Raw genomic sequence first — 6,389 nt, forward strand, 5'->3', positions numbered from 1 at the left:
TATTTCCTTTATTTTTCTTAATTTGCCTGGGTATAAGAATGGCCGCAAGCTACAGGTTGTCCACTGATTATTCTTAATTGTTTGGGAAAAGAAAATGTTTTCTCAAAGAAATAACACAGATAAATAACTATCAACTATATTACCTGAGTAACACATATTTAGAACCATGGGTATGGCATGTCCTTAACAACATTGCTTCATACTGTATCTCATTTTTATTAATATTAGCAGACACAAATTAATCCATTGCTATCCAAGCCCCACCAAAATTCAAGGTAAGGACATTATCATCACCCCCCCTCCCCCATTCTCCTCCATCAAGGGGAGGAGCAAGCTGTTTGAGGGCATGCTAACTGCCCTTTTCAGCCCTAGGTTTTAACAACTTTTATTTTTATTGCATTTATATCCATTTTCTTGCAAAAAGCAGGTAATTTCTTTTGCTCAGTCTTATCATTTTAAGTTTTTTTCTTAGATTGCTGTTACAGATTTTACACAAAAATAATACATATAGCCAAAGAAAAGACAAGAACATTGAATTTATATGTGGTACATGTATAGCTAAAGAAAATATTATAAGAAAATGGCAAGTAAATAATATTATGCCTGGAGATTTTTTCTCAGGTTCCAGCCTTAGCTGGGACTAATCTTTTCCTTTCCAGTATGGTATCCAAGTAGTGGATTACTTCATCAGTTATCACTGTTTGGTCAATCTTCACTGTTCAAATTGATCTGACTCTATCCTCTCAGGTAGCCTCCCTCATTCGTGTTGTGCAGTTGGCCGACATCACCTTTTTGCCTTTCATTGATTGTTGTGGATGTCCACCTGGGGTATCAGCATCTCTCATGTTGTTGAGACTGCTCTTTAATTTGGGAGGCTGTTGTGACACCCATTTGTGCAAGGACCTGCATCAACCATGACACTGCTTGTGCTCGCCAGTGGTGGGCTGCTCAGTAGGTGGCTGGCCTCATTCAGTAGGGGTCAGGCTGCTTCCAACCCAGCAGACCGTACACTCCTCGCAACGAAATTATATAAGATTCCCAATGAAGTATGTCAACGAGTGTGACGATTCTCGTTGTAAATAGGTGGAATCCATATTCACCTATAGTAACTTCATTAACAAACTAGAAATATGTAATTTAAAGAGATGTCTTATTTTAACTATGATTTGACAGAACTTTATAAAATCAACACAAGACTGTTGCCACACCAAAACGTGGGAAGTAACATCATTAACATAAGTTATACCATTCAGTTCAACTACCGTGTATTATCTTAACGCTGTCAGGCTATGCACATATACTGATGCTGCATGCTTGAGGAATGTGCATAAAATACAGCAAAAGACATCATTAAGTGCTTCAAGAATGACTACAGGTTTTTGGCTTATTTAAGATACATGGGCAGGAAGAGTATGTTACAGAAGTGCTCAAAAAATGACTGTATTCCAATCATGGGATGGTAAGTAATGTAAAATAAATAGCTTAGGATGTGTGCATTTAAGGTGGCTTTATTTTTCCTATCAACAAGTGAAGTACAGTTATTGGTACATTTCTTGAGTTTATCCTTTGTGGCCATTATTCTGATGCAGTTTTAAACTCTTATTTTGATGTGTATATACACGTATATATGTATTAATACCCCAATCTCTGAAGAATTTGCTTCTATTCTACATTAAAGTCATAAATATGCTAATCAACAATGGTTAATGTTGTGTCTTTAATTGTTAGCTAATACCAGTACTCATGGTAATTTGTACAGAATTGATAGTATTTCTACACACTGTACTGTGATCTTTACAATTACATTTTTACAGATTTATTATTCAGTTGTGGCAAAGGAAATGCACCCAAAGTAAAGAAGAGCAAAATGTGGAATTGTAATTATATTAAACATTACAGTATTAATTGAAATTTAATTACACTGGCATTCATTGTCTAATATTCTAGGCTCAACTTGGTTTGCAGGGACCAAGGGCATAACGTATATTGCATTAGTAACACCACTGATAAAGTACTGCCAAAGTATGTGAATTTTGCCTTGAGGGAGTATCCTGTACAGCTTGATTCATGTGTTGAAATACATACTCTTTGTTTGTGGGAAAGCAAATAGCCAATTTTTTAATCTGTGATTTTGTAACACATAAAAAAAAAATATTGCAAACATACAAATCTGCTAGGAGCAATATTACACAGAAAACCTAAATATTTGGAGCCCATAATGCTTAAATACAAAATAATTTTTAATATTTTTTGTGTAAAAATGCTGAAGTCTGTGAGTTATGTAATACACCAAGGAACATGTGCAAGGCAGTTGCACCCTAGTTTCCTTTGGTCAGAGCACAATAAAAAATGAAACCAATATTTTTCTTGGCCAATGGCCATGCTGCAGTGGTAACACCAGTTCCCATCAGATCTCCGATGTTAAGAGCTGTTGGGCTCGGCTAGCACTTGGATGGGTCACCATCTGCGTCTGCCGAGTGCTATTGGCAAGAAGGTGCACTGAGCCCTTGTGAGGCCTATTGAGAAGCTGCTTGACTGAGGAGTAGCGACACTGGTCACAAAAGCTGACAACGGCTGGGAGAGTGGTGTGCTGACCACATGCCCTCTGTATGCATAAGGGCTGAGGATGACACGGCAGCCAGTCAGTACCGTTGGCCCTTCATGGGCTGTTTGTATGGTAGTTTTTTTATGCTTTCTTGTACATGCTGGAACCATGTTATAAATGGGTCTACATCCGCTGACTATTATGTCAAATGTTTGTTGATAGTAAATATTGGAATTGAGAATAGTTAATTGTAAATAATAATGATAGAGATGTACATTTGATACCCTTTAGAATCAATCCTGAAAATTTGTACTGATGCACAAATCCAAGAGGATATTACACTTAAAAGCATTGACTGTAACTGTAATTGATTTACTCAGGAAACTTGGGTGCATTTTGTTATAATACATAGCTTCCATTACATTTTGTTGTAAGGCACAACTTCCATTCATTTAAACCTGCTTACAGTACTAAAACCTAGGTGCACCTCTGTAATTTTTACCCCACCCACTTACCTCGACGATTCCTTGATGCCTCTAGATGTGTCCTAACAGTCAGTCCCATTTTTTAGTTGTGATATTAATTTCTCTTCTTACCATATTTATTCAGTACCACCTATTTAGTTAACCGGTATACCCGTATAATCTTCACCATTTTTCTGTAACACTTCATTTCAGATGCTATTTTCTTATGCAAGTTAATTTTCAGGTTGGGTAAACACCTACTTTATCTCCCTTAATGAACACTGACATAACGAGATTGAATAGGTGCTTTGTTGTGATGACTGATCTGTAGTGTAAACAGAGGAATAGGTTAAGGTGGCTAGGTGACAGTTTGGTTGCGTGTGGCCAAGCTGAATGGGGAAGCAGAGTGTTAAAAGTAAAGTATTGTTCCATACTTGTGCAGATAGTATTGTATGGGTGGGAACAGTGGAAGTGGTGGGGGTTTCGTTGTGTGTAAGCACTATCTGGTAGGGGTGATTATAACTGAGTGGAGGGCCTAATAAGAAAATCACCCCATTAACAAATAATGCAACTGCTGATAGTGGACCAAGCACACTGCTCAGCATATTATTGCAGACTACGATTGTCACTCCTTCGTAACAGAAAGGTACACATACCTTGGGACTGTGTGAGTGCCAAGCTATTTGGAGCTAGATGTAAAATATTGATTTGTAGAGTAGCACGATGTCTATGTTCATGCCATATTTAGTGTACTTTTTGCTATTAAAACAATCTGCAAGGTAAATTCAGAAAGCACATATGGGATAATAAACAAGTATCTCATGAGTGCATGACATATATTGTCCGTAATATAAAAAAATGCAGTTGGGGAATGCCATACTGTCTTTTAACCACATATAATAAATAGTTATAGTTTATTTCATGATAAACAGTTGATAAGATCTAACTGGTATTATTATATGACTTAAGTATATCACTGTTTGTTTACATTCCATGCAATGACTGAAATTTAAGTATTACATTATTTGGTCATCTTTTCATACAGGGTGGTCCATCTGAAGTTTCAGATGAGAATATCTTGAAAACTATACATGGTGTAAAAATAGTGGATAAGACAAGTACGTAAGCTCAAAAGGGGACATTAAATGATACTACATGTGACCCCCAGCCCCCACCCCATAGGGTGGGGTGGGAGTGCAACTTTTAAATCTTAAATGGAAACCCCCATTTTTTATTGTAGATTCGGATTCTCCATAAAAAAGTAATCAAGTTTTGTCTAAACCATTGACAGATGGCAATGAAATCAAGAAAAATTAAAATTGCGGAAGAACTCTGATTTATTTAGAATGATCCAAGAAGGACTCATCAAATTGATACAAAATGTGCACAAATTCTTTCATTACGCCAAATTAAGCTATTTTTTTTACAAAATATATCCTACCCGCCACAGGTTTTGATGGAGGGAGGTGGAATGGTATTAAAATCTTGTTAGGGAACTCTTCACAATTGCATTACTCACTCGAATTTGGTGCTAACATGGCCAGACTTCGAACTATGGCTCAGGATAAAGGTCGGTGCAATGCAATCACACGTCACTTCACTTTCAGATTGTGAACCGTAAACATCAACTGACGAAAGTAAATTATTCTTTAGCGAAACATGGCTCACTATCCTCCTACAGAGATTGTCGATATGATGTTAATTTTAGGTGAATGCCATAACAATTATGCTGCAGCTGCACAGTTGTATGCGGATCGTTTCCCAAACAGACGACATCCAAGCAAAAACATTATTCGAAATTGCACTCAACGAGCTCGAAATGGATACATGCACCATCCACCTCATCCTATCGAATACAATGAAAATGATGCTCGTACCCTTACCATACTCGCCTGTGTTCAACTGGATCCCAAAATTAGTAGTTCTGCGATTCAGAGACAAACTGCAATACTGAAATCAACTGTTTTGAGGATTCTGAAGGCATATAAATATCATATGTATCATATCACACTGACATGCATTAATGCCAAAAGATATGCAAATACGCATGCATTTCTGCCAATGGGCCTTGGAAATGATAAGAGGTGACAATGATTTTTTTTTAGATACGTTATGTTCACTGATGAAACCACTTTCAAAAACAATGGCAAACTAAATCGTCATGATTGTCATTATTGGTTCCCTGTCAATCCACACTGGCACAGACCCGTTGACAATCAACACAAATGGTCGTTAATGGCCTGGTGTGGAATGTTAAACGGTTACTTGATAGGACCATATTTTTTTGACCGAAATGTAACTGGGGAATCTTATTTACAACTTCTTCACAATGAATTGTTGGAGTTAATGGAAGATGTTGATTTAGAAACTGGACAATGAATGTGGATCCAACAGGACGGAGCACCTCCTCATAATGCTAAAACTGTGGGAATGTTTTAAATTTACGGTATCCTGGTCAGTGGATGGTCACGGTGGACCAAACACCTGATTTTTTCTTGTGGAGTTATTTAAAAAATGTTGTGTATGACAGACAGCCCACAATGCGAAACGATATGGAGCAATGCATTTGAAGACCGTGTGCAGCCATACCATGGGATGTACTGCTCAAAACTGTGGACAACTTTCGCAGACGATTGACTTTACGCATTGAAGCAAATATATGAGAGGAAAGGGGACTCACACTAATAAAGCATCCCATGGGAACATCATTCTACTACGTCCATGTCGTTGTTCCTGGGTAACAGTAAAAGTAGGATGAAGTTCATTTTGTATAAAAATAGCTTAATTTGGCATAACAAAAGAATTGGTGCACATTTTGTATTGATTTGATGTCTTTCTCGGCCCATTCTAAATAAATCAGAGTTCTTCCCCAATTTTACTTTTTTTTCGATTTCAGCACAATCTATCAATGGTTTAAAAAATGTTTCAGACAAAACCTGATTACTTTTTTGTGGAGAATCTGAATCTGCAATGAAAAATGGGTGTTTCCATTTATGATTTAAAAGCTGCCTCCTGCCCAAGGGGGCAAGGTCTGGAGTTCATATGTAGTATCGTTTGATGTCCCCCTTTGAGCTTACAAAATTGTCTTACCCACTATTTTCACCCGATGTATAGTTTTCGAGATAATCTCATCCGAAACTTCAGATGGACCACCCTGTATATCTCCTTATAACAGAAGGCTATATATAAAGTGAAGGCAATGATGTTCTGCTGTCTAAGACTCCACCTTTAACCCTTTGTGGTGATGACTCATGATTATTCTTTTATATAATTGTTGAGTCGTTAAAAAATAAAATCAGTAATCGTAGTATTCTGCTAGGTGTAAACAAGAAGACTACATTATGTGTTAATAAACACTGGCTCAGTGAAGATAAGCTACA

At 37.2% G+C, this 6,389-nt stretch overlaps 1 pseudogene; it reads left to right on the forward strand.

The window, feature by feature from the left end:
* The first annotated feature begins 2,370 nt into the window (after window positions 1-2,370).
* LOC126472152 (5S ribosomal RNA) lies at window positions 2,371-2,489 on the forward strand (annotated as a pseudogene).
* Window positions 2,490-6,389: the final 3,900 nt, after the last annotated feature.

Source organism: Schistocerca serialis, chromosome 3, assembly GCF_023864345.2.
Source record: "Schistocerca serialis cubense isolate TAMUIC-IGC-003099 chromosome 3, iqSchSeri2.2, whole genome shotgun sequence".
Lineage (NCBI taxonomy): Eukaryota > Metazoa > Arthropoda > Insecta > Orthoptera > Acrididae > Schistocerca > Schistocerca serialis.